The following is a 15,985-nucleotide window of genomic DNA, read 5'->3' as shown; positions in this document are numbered from 1 at the left end:
CACTTGGAAGTGCAGTCGCTCTAAATCCTAAGGGGTAGATCTGAAATGAGTGGAAGTTCTGCTGATTTTATCATCCAATCATGTGCAAACTAAAATGCTGTTTTTTATTTTCCTTGCATGTCCCCCTCGGATCTACAGCGACTTTACTTCCAAGTGCACTTGCAGTGCAAAGTGGATTTTCCTTTAGTAAATAACCCCCATAGTCTAGTATTATTCTCCACAATTTTTCTTATTGCATTAAAAAAAATTAAAAACAAACAAAATAAAATTTAGACATGCTATCTGCCAATAGAACTTAACCAAAAAGTGCATTCTATGCATCCAAAAATATAGAAAATATACCGAATCCAATCATTATTCAACCCAAAAAATTATGTCAAAGCAATAACTCCAAGGCCAATGATAAATAACACGTTATCTCCTCCGATTCTGCAACATGGTTAACAAACGGCCATTCAGAAACTAACTTAAAAGCACGAAATATAGAAGCGCGAATCAACACTCACCAAACTTCTACTAACACCAAACCACATAGTAAGTCTAGTACGTCACTACGTTAGTAATTGTTGGCCAACAATGGTGTGACAGTGTGTATGCAAGACAAGTTTGTCGCCCTTTGGACAAAATTACATGGTTTTGTTGGCCAACAACCCGATCGTGTGTACGAGGCATAAGTGTTAGGTTTAGGCAGGATTTTTTTCTCAGAAAATAGGTGCAGGCTCTCATATTACCCTTGTCCGCCTTACTTCATGCCACCCCCCCTCCCCGGGAAAGAGAAGGAAAGTGGTGGGTGTGGTCAGGGCTCAGAATTGCATATCACACAGGATGTAAAGGTTCAAGAATGCATAATGCAGAGTACAGGTCTCATGAGTGCATATAATGCAGGATGCAGGGTTTAGAAGTGCGTATCACACAAGGTTCAGGATGCATGTTGCATCGGGTGCAGGGTTCAGAAGTGCGAAATGCACAGAGCTGAGGGTACAGGTTCAGGAGTATGTATTCTGCAGTTCCCAGGCTTGCATATTGCACAGGGCTCAGGAGTGTTTATTCTGCTGTGCTTAGGAGTGTGTATTCTGCAGTGTTCAGGAGTGTGTATTCTGCAGTGTTCAGGAGTGTGTATTCTGCAGTGTTCAGGAGTGTGTATTCTGCAGTGTTCAGGAGTGTGTATTCTGCAGTGCATACACACAGGGCTCAGAAAAGCAGTAGTGCGTATAGCACAGGGTACAGCAGTGCACATCACGCAGGACTCAGGAGTGCAAACTGCAAAAGGAGTATGGCTCATGGATTTGTGTATCGCACAAAGGACATAAGTCTCAGGAATGGGTAACACATGCCAGTCTATAACCAATAACTACCTTCCACCCACTGTATCCCAAGGCATGATATTCTCCCCAGGCATGATATTCTCCCCATGCAGGCCCTCATTTCTCCTTTTTCCCTTCTTGCTCTGCCTCCTCTCTCAAGATACCCTGGGAAATGTAATTTGTGCTTGACCAGTGTAACGCAGATAACCCACCCTCTTCTGTTACAGCCCCTATATACTCCCTTCCCCCTTTAACTTGAATAAAAGACCACACCGTTCTTATGGATTATAATGGCCATAACAGCCTTTATTAAACTGAAGTAAAACTCCAAAATTAACCTTAAATATAAACAACATATATATAAAAACACAGAGAAACAAAATTTTTCAACCCCAATTTATTGGTCAGTGACGGAGCTACCTCCTTTATCCACCGTATATATTACCAGTACATTGCGGGACCTTTACCAAACATCATAAGCCTCCAGCTGTAATGCTCAGAGACAACCCCTTTTCCCGCAGTGCAACCAAACCAGTATTCATCAACCTTTTGATGTAATACACCGGAGGGGCCATACTACCGGTGAGCCCACCACCCCTTTTACCACATCTGTTACTGCTACCATCACTGACCAACAAACAAACACCGCCACAGCCTGAAAGGATGAAAACCTCAACCTTGAGGGCCCCTCCACACCCGCAGGGCCACCTGAATCCCTTCCTGAAGCCCCATGGACCAAAGGTCAATGCCCACTTCCGTAAGGTGAACCCCATCCCTTCTTAAATAGAGACCAACGTTCGTCTCCAGTTCTCTATGACGAATAACCAAGCCCCCTTCCCGGGCTAAAAACCTCCCCACCACCTTGTTAACCCTAATCCTCACTTTGTTAATCCGATCCATGGATCGAGCTATGCACCATGCCGTCCTCGACACCGTGTCTGACCACAGCAGCAACGTTTTCGGAAATGCCGCACGCAAGTACACCAGATCCGACTTTATGTCCGCGATCAGATCCCTGACCGTCCTAACACCCAAATCATTACCACCCGCATGGTTGACCAGCACGTCTGGTGGTCTGTCCAGCCACGCATACCTTTCTACCACCGGGACCACCCTGCCCAACATCATTCCCAGCCTCCCCAACCACCTGATGTATGCCTCTCTCTTCTGGAGATCCCCAACTGTCTCCCATCTGGTCCCGCATCCCCTCTCCTGGCACCCCAACACACGTATGAATGCCCAAGAATCCAGACAAGACGTTGAGGCCCTCCATCTGAAATGAAAAACAATAATGTGATTGCAGTCAAAACCCCAAACCCTGTAACCAACACAAGAAAAAAACGGCCCCCCAACCTTCCCACAACACAAAGAAAATTATTATCATCATTTGTTCTTTTTTTTTTTTTTTTTTACATTTACTCCCAAATCGAGGCCGAATGTAGGTGTGGAATCGCTTAGATTCCCATCTCCCTATCTGTCGCACGGCCGCCTCATCCAACCCGCAACTGGCGGCCTCCGTGGCCACCCCAATGCGGAAGGAGTGTGAAGCATATGCGGAACTCTCCAATCCTATCCTCCCCAAATATTTCCGTAATACCGCCACAAATTGGAATTTCGACAAGTGGAACCCGTCCGCATGTAACAGGAAAGGTCCTCCTCCCCCCGGTCTCACCCTTGAAAAAAACCCTACCGCCTGTACCGGGCATACCGCACAGCTCAGAAACCCAAACAACCACACTTGCACCCCTCTACCACTTTGATCTGTTTTGGACTTTCTCAGCCTTATTGATACCCGATTGTTGTACACCTGAACGTCTTGCACCAATAATCCACCTATCACACACTTTGAAGGGCTAACCAGCTCCCCAATGCGGAACGCCCCGAAAAAAGCCAGCGAAAAAGCAGCTGAAAACAGTAAACCCTCATAGGACATGCATAGGATATGCACACATATGGCCAACAGATTCACAAATGTAACCAGCCGTCGCGTATCTTTACTCTTGTGCTCCTTCCGGTACCCCTTAATGGCCTGCTTAAACCAGAAATCTTTCTTCCAGTCCACCTCCCCCTGCAGCTTGAACCAAAATGCCAGACCTGTCATCTTCTTTTCTATGGACGAAATTGAGCTCCTTGCTTCCATGTTTCTGGATACAAAGTACAGGACTAACAACTTCAACCCGGACTTGTCTTTCTTGACCCCCGCCAAGAAGGGGAACCCACACAAAGAAAGTCGTCCAAGTAATGGATGACAGAGTCTACTCCTGAAATGTCCCTAACAACCCATTCTAAAAAGGAACTAAACGCCTCAAACCACGGGCAAACACTTGTCCACGTAAAATTGTTCCTACCAGCAACAACCCAATAAACGAAAACTCTCTGGGTAAACGGGAAGGAGCCTAAATGCAGACTCTATATCCGATTTTGCCATTAACCACTTAACAACCGGCCCATAGCCGAATGACGGCTACAGGGCGGTTGTTTAACTCTGGCAGGCCGTCATATGACGTCCTCCCAGAACTCCGCTCTCGTGCGCCCCCTGGGGCGCGCACTCGAGAGCATCCGTGACCGCCGGGTCCTGTGGACCCGGTGGATCACGGATCACGGTAAACGGCCGCTCATCGCGGCTGTTTACCACGTGATCGCTCCGTCAAATGACGGAGTGATCACTTGTAAACAAACCTGCGTCATGTTATGACACCGGTTCCTCCCTCCCCTCTCTGTACCGATCGGTACAGCGGAGGGTGAAGAGATCGGTGTCAGGAGTGCTGTGGGCTGCATCTGCAGTGCCCACATCGCTGCTCACCGAAAATTAACCCCTCAATTCCCTGCCAATACTCTGAAATGCCAGCTAATACTCTGCAATACCCACCAATACTCTGCAATGCCAGCTAATACTCTGCAATACCCACCAATACTCTGCAATGCCAGCTAATACTCTGCAATACCCACCAATACTCTGCAATGCCAGCTAATACTCTGCAATACCCACCAATACTCTGCAATGCCAGCTAATACTCTGCAATACCCGCTAATACTCTGCAATACCCGCTAATACTCTGCAATACCCGCTAATACTCTGCAATGCCAGCCAATACTTTGCAATGCCAGCTAATACTCTGCAATGCCAGCTAAGACTCTGCAATGCCCTCCAATACTCTGCAATACCCGCCAATACTCTGCAGTACCCGCCAATATTCTGCAGTACCCACCAATACTCTGCAATGCCAGCTAATACTCTGCAATACCCACCAATACTCTGCAATAGTGATGGACAAACTTCCGACGGGACGTTTCGCGAACGCGGACCACGATAGTTTGTGAACCGGAACGTTCGCGGCGGGCCCCATTGACTTCAACAGGAGGCGAACTTCGCAAACCTACAGGTCAAATTTGCAGCCAAAAAATAATTAATAGCTGTGCAAACATAGTCCCACCACATGGCCAATGACATAACACATGTATGAGGTGAATCTGGGATCGACAACTACAAGCATTCTTTTTTTATATGGGAAATTGTTGTGACAATTCAGGACTGTGGAGTGCATGAAGGCAATGGAGGAGAGGGAAGGTCAGGGACCAGGGTAGGCAAAGAAGAGGGTGCAGGAGATGATCACCAGCAGCGTGACATACAGCAATGAAACCTGCACCGTGATAGAGTCATCTGACAGCAGCACCGTGATAGAGAGCACTGACATCAGCAGCGTTAAATAAAGCACTCACACCAGCACCGTGATATACAGCACTGACAGCAGCATCGTGATAGAGAGCACTGACATCAGCAGCGTGACATAAAGCACTCACACCAGCACCGTGATATACAGCACTGATAGCAGCACCGTGATAGAGAGCACTTACATCAGCAGCGTGACATAAAGCACTCACACCAGCACCGTGATATACAGCACTGACAGCAGCACCGTGATAGAGAGCACTGACATCAACAGCGTGACATAAAGCACTCACACCAGCACCATGATATACAGCACTGACAGCAGCACCGTGACAGAGAGCACTGACATCAGCACCATGATATACAGCACTGACACCTGCAACGTAAGCAGCCCCAGGAGGAAGTCAGCATAGCACATGGATGGAGGGAACCCCTCATAATGAGCATAGCACAGGGATGGTGGGAGCCCCACATAATAAGCAGCCCCAGGAGGATGTCAGCATAGCACAGGGATGGTGGGAGCCCCTCATAATAAGCAGCCCCAGGAGGATGTCAGCATAGCACAGGGATGGTGGGAGCCCTTCATAATAAGCAGCCCCAGGAGTAAGTCAGCACAGCACAGGGATGGTGGGAGCCCCTCATAATGAGCATAGCACAGGGATGGTGGGAGCCCCTCAAAATATGCACAGCAGAGGTACAGCCCCAGGAGGAAGTCAGCACAGCACAGGGATGGTGGGAGCCCCTCATAATAAGCAGCCCCAGTAGAAATATGACACCGCTCAACCTCTTCAAAGAGGAAGTTACGGGCATATAGTACAGTGTGCTTTTTTTGGACAAGGAAGTGAGCCAAATGAAGAAAGAAGGTCTCTGTGCTCGATTAAAAAAAATCGTTTATAGACATATACATGGTCTACTGGTCACATGTGTTGAATTCCTCCGAGATCCATGCCATGACGCTTATCGGTCACGATCCCCCCTGCTGCGCTGAACGTCCTTTCGGACGGGACACTGGATGAGGGGCAAGCCAACAGTTCCATTGAAAATTGGGCAAGCTCTGGCCAGAGGTCAAGCCTGCCCACCCAGTAGTCCAGGGGTTCATCACTCCTCACAGCATCCACATCGGCCGTTAACCCGATGTAGTCGGACACCTGACGGTCTAGGCATTCCCTGATGCTGGATCCGGATGACACCTGTCGATAGGTCGGCTGAAAGAATGACCTCATATCCGAAGTCACCAACACATCTTCAAATCGGCCTCTTCTTGCAGGCGCTGTTGGTATTGGTACCCGCAACTCCTTCTCTGGGAGTGGGAATTGCTCCTCTGCCAGCGCACGCAAAAGCAGAATGCAGCATTTCTCGAAGCAAGGCCTGGAAGTGCTGCATTCTGACAGCCCTCTGTGACGGCGGTAACCTTTCCGCCATTTTGTGTTTGTACCGGGGGTCTAAGTACGTTGCCACCCAGTACTGGTCCTTGACCCTTATGCTTTTTATAGGGGGGTCCCTATTAAAACACTGGAGCATGAAGGCCCCCATTTGCACTAAAGTGGAAGCGGTGTGGTGGCCTGGCTCCTGCTCATCATCCAGGATAATGTGGTCCTCTTCATTCTCCTCTCCCCATCCACGCTCAACAGGGATCCCAGAAAGGTTTAAAGCATGCTCTTCTTGCTCCTCCTTATCCGCCCTGGCACCATCCTCCTCTGACTCCTCTTCAGACTCCTGTTGTTGACTTGTCTCAGATAGAGTAGCCCCCCCTGGGAATTCATCCAGCATTGTGACTTCCTCATCTTCCCGCTCCTGCTCCTCCACAGCTTGATCAATGACACAATGCAATGCACGCTCCATAAAGAAGGCATAAGGTACCATGTCACTGATGGCGCCATGGCTGCGACTGACCAGTTTGGTGATCTCCTCAAATGGGCGCAGAAGTCTGCATGCGTCGTGAATGAGCAGCCAGATCTTCTGAAATGGGCCGAGATTTTCCTTACCTGCCACAATATGTCCTGGACCCCAGGGTATTAGACAAGGAATCGCTGCACGACCAAGTTTAAGACGTGTGCCATGCATGGCACGTGCGTGATTTTGCCCTGTTTCAATGCGCTAAGCAGATTGGCACCGTTGTCACACACCACTTTACCAACTGTCAAATTGAGCGGTGTTAGCCACTGATCTGCCTGTGAACGCAAAGCTGAAAGGAGTGCCGGGCCAGTGTGGCTCTTGGCTTCCAGGCACAACAGACACAGCACGGCATGGCAACGTCTCACCTGGCATGTCGAATAGGTTCTGGGGAGCTTGGGCGGCGCAGCGGAAGAGACGCTAGCAGCGGAAAAGGAGGAGTCAGCTGAAGAGGAGAGGGAGGAGGATGGAGTAGGAGGAGGAGGAGAAGAAGAGTCAGCCCTGCATGCAATCCGTGGCGGTAAAACCAAATCTACACGGGTGCCACGGGTTACATGCTTGACGGCCATCAGAAGTAGTGATGGCCGAACGGTTCGCCCGGCGGTCGTTTCGCGGCGAATTTCCGACTTTCGCCGTCCGCGGGTTCGAACGCCTTTTTCCGTCGTTCGCCCCGGCGGACTTACGTGTTTAATGTATACAAGAACTTTAACCTTTCGTGACACGTTTATCATGTGTTACAGGACAACCAATTGAGACATGACAGCTCATGGACACTTGGACATTCCCCCTAACCTATAAATACACCCGATCCGGTGGCCATTTTACATTCTTTCTTCTGTCACTGTAGGGAAAGGATCCTGTGTGGAGTAGGGACAGAGAAAACGCTAGCTATTTGGTACACAAAAGTTCTTTTCAGGACTGGTATAGGTGTTAGGTCAGCAGCCTGAGTTTCTTTTGTCAGTTTAGATAAAGGGACAGAGCGCTGTATGCTGCTATTTTAGGGACAGCTCAGCCAGATTAGTCTTTCTTCATCATCATCATCATCATCATCATTAGCTGTTACTATCAGGTCCACAAAAGAGCTGTTCCAGCTAATCGTTCCAGCCTACTCTTTTTTGCCAATTTGTATAGGGACAGGCAGGAAGCAGTGTGTCAGGCAGTGAGGATAATTTTAAAGACTTGCTGTTACTATTAGTTCCACAAAGGTTCTTTTCAGGACTGGTATCAGTGGTACGGTAATAGGCTTGTACACGTATAATATTCTTTCTTCCAAATATAGAAAGAATATTATACTTGACTGCTGCCCTTCTGCTGCAGTCTGCTAATCATTCACAACTCACTTGTTCCACAAAGCTCTTTATCAGGACTGGTAACTTGGTCTGTCTAGGGTGCTACGGTACATAGGCTTGGGTGCGGTACAGTCTGCTGTTCTGTAAGGACCGCTATCGGTCCACAATACATAGGGTTGCCGTGCACTACTGCTGACCGCTGCCCTATACTGCAGCAGTCCTTCATTGGTATAGGGACTGACGTACAGTCTGCTAATCACTAACACACAACCTGCTTGGTCCACAAAAGTTCTTATAAGGACTGGTAACTTGGTATAGGGTGCTACGGTACATAGGCCTGAGTGCGTTACAGTCTGCTGTTCTGTAAGGACCGCTATCGGTCCACAATACATAGGGTTGCCGTGCACTACTGCTGACCGCTGCCCTATACTGCAGCAGTCCTTCAGCGGTATAGGGACTGACGCACAGTCTGCTAAACACTAACACACAACCTGCTTGGTCCACAAAAGTTTTTATAAGGACTGGTAACTTGGTATAGGGTGCTACGGTACATAGGCCTGAGTGCAGTACAGTCTGCTGTTCTGTAAGGACCGCTATCGGTCCACAATACATAGGGTTGCCGTGCACTACTGCTGACCGCTGCCCTATACTGCAGCAGTCCTTCATTGGTATAGGGACTGACGTACAGTCTGCTAATCACTAACACACAACCTGCTTGGTCCACAAAAGTTCTTATAAGGACTGGTAACTTGGTATAGGGTGCTACGGTACATAGGCCTGAGTGCGTTACAGTCTGCTGTTCTGTAAGGACCGCTATCGGTCCACAATACATAGGGTTGACGTGCACCACTGCTGACCGCTGCCCTATACTGCAGCAGTCCTTCAGCGGTATAGGGACTGACGTACAGTCTGCTAAACACTAATACACAACCTGCTTGGTCCACAAAAGTTCTTATAAGGACTGGTAACTTGGTATAGGGTGCTACGGTACATAGGCTTGAGTGCGGTACAGTCTGCTGTTCTGTAAGGACCGCTATCGGTCCACAATAGATAGGGTTGACGTGCACCACTGCTGACCGCTGCCCTATACTGCAGCAGTCCTTCAGCGGTATAGGGACTGACGCACAGTCTGCTAAACACTAACACACAACCTGCTTGGTCCACAAAAGTTTTTATAAGGACTGGTAACTTGGTATAGGGTGCTACGGTACATAGGCCTGAGTGCGTTACAGTCTGCTGTTCTGTAAGGACCGCTATCGGTCCACAATACATAGGGTTGCCGTGCACTACTGCTGACCGCTGCCCTATACTGCAGCAGTCCTTCATTGGTATAGGGACTGACGTACAGTCTGCTAATCACTAACACACAACCTGCTTGGTCCACAAAAGTTCTTATAAGGACTGGTAACTTGGTATAGGGTGCTACGGTACATAGGCCTGAGTGCGTTACAGTCTGCTGTTCTGTAAGGACCGCTATCGGTCCACAATACATAGGGTTGACGTGCACCACTGCTGACCGCTGCCCTATACTGCAGCAGTCCTTCAGCGGTATAGGGACTGACGTACAGTCTGCTAAACACTAATACACAACCTGCTTGGTCCACAAAAGTTCTTATAAGGACTGGTAACTTGGTATAGGGTGCTACGGTACATAGGCTTGAGTGCGGTACAGTCTGCTGTTCTGTAAGGACCGCTATCGGTCCACAATACATAGGGTTGCCGTGCACTACTGCTGACCGCTGCCCTATACTGCAGCAGTCCTTCATTGGTATAGGGACTGACGTACAGTCTGCTAATCACTAACACACAACCTGCTTGTTCCACAAAAGTTCTTATAAGGACTGGTAACTTGGTATAGGGTGCTACGGTACATAGGCTTGAGTGCGGTACAGTCTGCTGTTCTGTAAGGACCGCTATCGGTCCACAATAGATAGGGTTGACGTGCACCACTGCTGACCGCTGCCCTATACTGCAGCAGTCCTTCAGCGGTATAGGGACTGACGTACAGTCTGCTAAACACTAATACACAACCTGCTTGGTCCACAAAAGTTCTTATAAGGACTGGTAACTTGGTATAGGGTGCTACGGTACATAGGCTTGAGTGCGGTACAGTCTGCTGTTCTGTAAGGACCGCTATCGGTCCACAATAGATAGGGTTGACGTGCACCACTGCTGACCGCTGCCCTATACTGCAGCAGTCCTTCAGCGGTATAGGGACTGACGTACAGTCTGCTAAACACTAATACACAACCTGCTTGGTCCACAAAAGTTCTTATAAGGACTGGTAACTTGGTATAGGGTGCTACGGTACATAGGCTTGAGTGCGGTACAGTCTGCTGTTCTGTAAGGACCGCTATCGGTCCACAATACATAGGGTTGCCGTGCACTACTGCTGACCGCTGCCCTATACTGCAGCAGTCCTTCATTGGTATAGGGACTGACGTACAGTCTGCTAATCACTAACACACAACCTGCTTGTTCCACAAAAGTTCTTATAAGGACTGGTAACTTGGTATAGGGTGCTACGGTACATAGGCTTGAGTGCGGTACAGTCTGCTGTTCTGTAAGGACCGCTATCGGTCCACAATAGATAGGGTTGACGTGCACCACTGCTGACCGCTGCCCTATACTGCAGCAGTCCTTCAGCGGTATAGGGACTGACGTACAGTCTGCTAAACACTAATACACAACCTGCTTGGTCCACAAAAGTTCTTATAAGGACTGGTAACTTGGTATAGGGTGCTACGGTACATAGGCTTGAGTGCGGTACAGTCTGCTGTTCTGTAAGGACCGCTATCGGTCCACAATAGATAGGGTTGACGTGCACCACTGCTGACCGCTGCCCTATACTGCAGCAGTCCTTCAGCGGTATAGGGACTGACGTACAGTCTGCTAAACACTAATACACAACCTGCTTGGTCCACAAAAGTTCTTATAAGGACTGGTAACTTGGTATAGGGTGCTACGGTACATAGGCTTGAGTGCGGTACAGTCTGCTGTTCTGTAAGGACCGCTATAGGTCCACAATAGATAGGGTTGACGTGCACCACTGCTGACCGCTCACCTATACTGCAGCAGTCCTTCAGCGGTATAGGGACTAAGAGTTTTGTCACAGGGTCATTTAAAAAATGACATGCAGAGGAAGAGGCAGGCCCTTCCGCAGGGGTGGTAGGGGTAGGGCAGGAGCAACAGGCTTGAGCCAAAGTGGGAAGTTGCAGAAGGTGCGTTCAATTACTTTAAAGGATGCACCAGACTTGGTTGAGTGGCTCGCTCAGCCTTACTCTTCTGCACCCTCCTCATCCTCTCGATCTGCACCCTCTTCTTCACTCTCTGCTATGTGCACCCCCAAAGACACTACCACCAACAACACGACCACCACCACCACCACCACATACCTTCCGCTTGAGTCACTGGAATTATTTTCCGATCCATATCAAGAGGACATTTCTGATGCGCAGCCACTCTTGGTATTGGATCAGGAAGAGGAGGTAGCAACAAGCGCTACTCAGCAGTCTGACGCCAGTACCCAGATCAGCCCAAGGAGGAGGTTGGTCCCCGGTGTTGCTGCCTACTCTACTTATAGCGGTGGGGAAGGTGACGTTGATGATGACGTGTCTAGTGATGTCACGTGGGTGCCCACAAGAGAGGAAGAGGAGGGGAGTTCAGAGGGAGATATGGACCAGCAGATAGGGAGGAGAAGCAGCAATGACTTACATTGCACAGCAGGGACAAAGCAGACTGCAAATGTATCAGGAGCGAGTCATCGACCATGTACGGTCACATCTGGCGCTCCCAGGACACCGGCACATGGCTCCGCAGTGTGGGCTTTTTTTAACGTGTCCGCTGCTGACAATAGCGTTGCCATCTGCAATCTTTGCAGTCAACGCGTTAGTCGCGGTAAGCCCAATACTCACCTAGGGACGACCGCCTTAAGAAGGCACATGAGCAGCCATCACCGAGCCCAGTGGGAGCAACGGAACACACAAAGCCACACTGCAGGCTCTCACCGTCCAGCCTCGTCTTCTACTTCTCCTTCTCCTCTCTCCTCACAATTGTCCTCCACTCCACCTTCCATCACGCCAAGCTCACATTTTTCTGCAAAAAGGCAGGCTTCCGTGGGCCTAATGTTTGAGCGTAAAAAAATGATGACGCCGGATAACCCTCTTGCCCAACGGTTGGCGGCTGGCTTGTCAGAACTCATAGCCCGCCAACTACTGCCATATAAACTGGTGGACTCGGAGGCCTTTCGCAAATTTGTGGCCATTGGAACACCACAATGGAAGGTCCCAGGAAGGAAGTATTTCTCAGAGAAGGGCATCCCAGAGCTATATGGCCATGTTCAGCGGCAAGTGAATGTATCTCTGGCACACAGTGTCGGTGCCAAGATACATCTGACCACAGACACGTGGTCTAGCAAACACGGGCAGGGAAGGTATATCAGTTTTACTGCCCACTGGGTGAACCTTCTGACGGCCGTCAAGCATGTAACCCGTGGCACCCGTGTAGATTTGGTTTTACCGCCACGGATTGCATGCAGGCCTGACTCTTCTTCTCCTCCTCCTACTCCATCCTCCTCCCTCTCCTCCTCAGCTGCCTCCTCCTTTTCCGCTGCTAGCGTCTCTTCCACTGCACCGCCCAAGCTCCCCAGAACCTATTCCACATGCCAGGTGAGACGTTGCCATGCCGTGCTGCGTCTGTTGTGCCTGGAAGCAAAGAGCCACACTGGCCCGGCACTCCTTTCAGCTTTGCGTTCACAGGCAGATGAGTGGCTAACACCGCTCAATTTGACAGTTGGTAAAGTGGTGTGTGACAACGGTGCCAATCTGCTTAGCGCATTGAAACAGGGCAAAATCACGCACGTGCCGTGCATGGCACACGTCTTAAACTTGGTCGTGCAGCGATTCCTTGTCAAATACCCTGGGGTCCAGGACATCTTGCGGCAGGCAAGGAAAATCTCGGCCCATTTCAGAAGATCTTACACGGCCATGGCTCGCCTTGCTGACATTCAGCGGCGACACCATCTGCCGGTCAGACGTCTTATTTGCGATTGCCCGACGCGATGGAACTCAACCTTCTATATGCTTGATAGGCTGCTCCAGCAGAAACGTGCAGTTAACGTCTACCTGTATGAACTCTGCGAAAGAAACGGTTCTGGGGAGCTGGGTTTTTTTTCACCGCGCCAGTGGCTGCTCATGCGCGACACATGCAGACTTCTGCGGCCATTTGAGGAGATCACCAAACTGGTCAGTCGCAGCCATGGCGCCATCAGTGACATGGTACCTTATGCCTTCTTTCTGGAGCGTGCATTGCGTCGTGTCATTGATCAGGCTGTGGAGGAGCAGGAGCGGGAAGATGAGGAAGTCGCAATGCTGGATGAATTCCCAGGGGGGGCTACTCTATCTGAGACAAGTCAACAACAGGAGTCTGATGAGGAGTCAGAGGAGGATGGTGCCGGGGCGGATGAGCAGGAGCAAGAAGAGCATGCTTTAAACCTTTCTGGGATCCCTGTTGTGCGAGGATGGGGAGAGGAGAATGAAGAGGACGACATTATCCTGGATGATGAGCAGGAGCCAGGCCACCACACCGCTTCCACTTTAGTGCAAATGGGGGCCTTCATGCTCCAGTGTTTTAATAGGGACCCCCGTATAAAAAGCATGAGGGTCAAGGACCAGTACTGGGTGGCAACGTACTTAGACCCCCGGTACAAACACAAAATGGCGGAAATGTTACCGCCGTCGCAGAGGGCTGTCAGAATGCAGCACTTCCAGGCCTTGCTTCGAGAAATGCTGCATTCTGCTTTTGCGTGCGCTGGCAGAGGAGCAATTCCCACTCCCAGAGAAGGATTTGCGGGTACCAATCCAACAGCGCCTGCAAGAAGAGGCCGGTTTGAAGATGTGTTGGTGACTTCGGATATGAGGTCATTCTTTCAGCCGACCCATCGACAGGTGTCATCCGGATCCAGCATCAGGGAACGCCTAGACCGTCAGGTGTCCGACTACATTGGGTTAACGGCCGATGTGGACGCTCTGAGGAGTGATGAACCCCTAGACTACTGGGTGGGCAGGCTTGACCTCTGGCCAGAGCTTGCCCAATTTGCAATCGAACTGTTGGCTTGCCCCTCATCCAGTGTCCTGTCCGAAAGGACGTTCAGCGCAGCAGGGGGGATTGTGACCGATAAGCGTACTCGCCTAGCTCACCACAGTGTTAACTACCTCACATTTCTAAAAATGAATGAGGCATGGATCTCGGAGGAATTCAACACATGTGATCAGTAGACCATGTATATGTCTATAAACAATTTTTGGAATCAAGCACACAGACCTTCTTAATTCATTTGGCTCACTTCCCTGACCCAAAAAAGCACACCGTACTATATGCCCCTACCCTCCTCTTTGAAGAGGTTGAGCGGTGTCATATTTCTACTGGGGCTGCTTATTATGAGGGGTTCCCACCATCCCTGTGCTGTGCTGACTTCCTCCTGGGTGTTCTTATTATGAGGGGCTCCCACCATCCCTGTGCTGTGCTGACTTCCTCCTGGGGGTTCTTATTATGAGGGGATCACACCATCCCTGTGCTGTGCTGACTTCCTCCTGGGGCTGCTTACGGTGCTGCTGTCAGCGCTGTATGTCACGGAGCTGCTGTCAGCGCTGTATGTCACGGAGCTGCTGTCAGCGCTGTATGTCACGGAGCTGCTGTCAGCGCTGTATGTCACGGAGCTGCTGTCAGCGCTGTATGTCACGGAGCTGCTGTCAGCGCTGTATGTCACGGAGCTGCTGTCAGCGCTGTATGTCACGGAGCTGCTGTCAGCGCTGTATGTCACGGAGCTGCTGTCAGCGCTGTATGTCACGGAGCTGCTGTCAGCGCTGTATGTCACGGAGCTGCTGTCAGCGCTGTATGTCACGGAGCTGCTGTCAGCGCTGTATGTCACGGAGCTGCTGTCAGCGCTGTATGTCACGGTGCTGCTGTCAGCGCTGTATGTCACGGAGCTGCTGTCAGCGCTGTATGTCACGGAGCTGCTGTCAGTGCTGTATGTCACGGAGCTGCTGTCAGCGCTGTATGTCACGGAGCTGCTGTCAGCGCTGTATGTCACGGAGCTGCTGTCAGCGCTGTATGTCACGGTGCTGCTGTCAGCGCTGTATGTCACGGAGCTGCTGTCAGCGCTGTATGTCACGGAGCTGCTGTCAGCGCTGTATGTCACGGAGCTGCTGTCAGCGCTGTATGTCACGGAGCTGCTGTCAGCGCTGTATGTCACGGAGCTGCTGTCAGCGCTGTATGTCACGGTGCTGCTGTCAGCGCTGTATGTCACGGAGCTGCTGTCAGCGCTGTATGTCACGGAGCTGCTGTCAGTGCTGTATGTCACGGAGCTGCTGTCAGCGCTGTATGTCACGGAGCTGCTGTCAGCGCTGTATGTCACGGAGCTGCTGTCAGCGCTGTATGTCACGGTGCTGCTGTCAGCGCTGTATGTCACGGAGCTGCTGTCAGCGCTGTATGTCACGGAGCTGCTGTCAGCGCTGTATGTCACGGAGCTGCTGTCAGCGCTGTATGTCACGGAGCTGCTGTCAGCGCTGTATGTCACGGAGCTGCTGTCAGCGCTGTATGTCACGGTGCTGATGTCAGTGCTCTGTATTACGGTGCTGCTGTCAGTGCTCTGTATCTCCTGCACCCTCTTGTTTGCCTACCCTGGTCCCTGACCTTCCCTCTCCTCCATTGCCTTCATTAGCTCCATAGTCCTGAATTGTCAGAACAATTTCCCAAATAAAAAAAAAATGCTTGTAGTTATCGATCCCAAATTCACCTCATACATGTATTATGCTATTGTCCAGGTGGTG

The 15,985-nt window shown here is 50.3% G+C and overlaps 1 protein-coding gene across 1 annotated transcript in view; it reads left to right on the top strand.

The window, feature by feature from the left end:
• Positions 1–15,985, top strand: part of LOC143962295 (complement C3-like) — a 324,990-nt gene that overhangs the window by 135,348 nt on the left and 173,657 nt on the right. The window lies entirely within an intron of this gene.

The sequence above is a fragment of the Lithobates pipiens genome, unplaced genomic scaffold (genome assembly GCF_037356315.1).
Source record: "Lithobates pipiens isolate NorthernLeopardFrog02 unplaced genomic scaffold, aLitPip1_a1.2 Scaffold_8, whole genome shotgun sequence".
Taxonomy (NCBI): Eukaryota; Metazoa; Chordata; class Amphibia; order Anura; family Ranidae; genus Lithobates; species Lithobates pipiens.
Note: the sequence above shows the minus strand (reverse complement) of the source record. Positions and strands in the feature narration are given on the sequence as shown.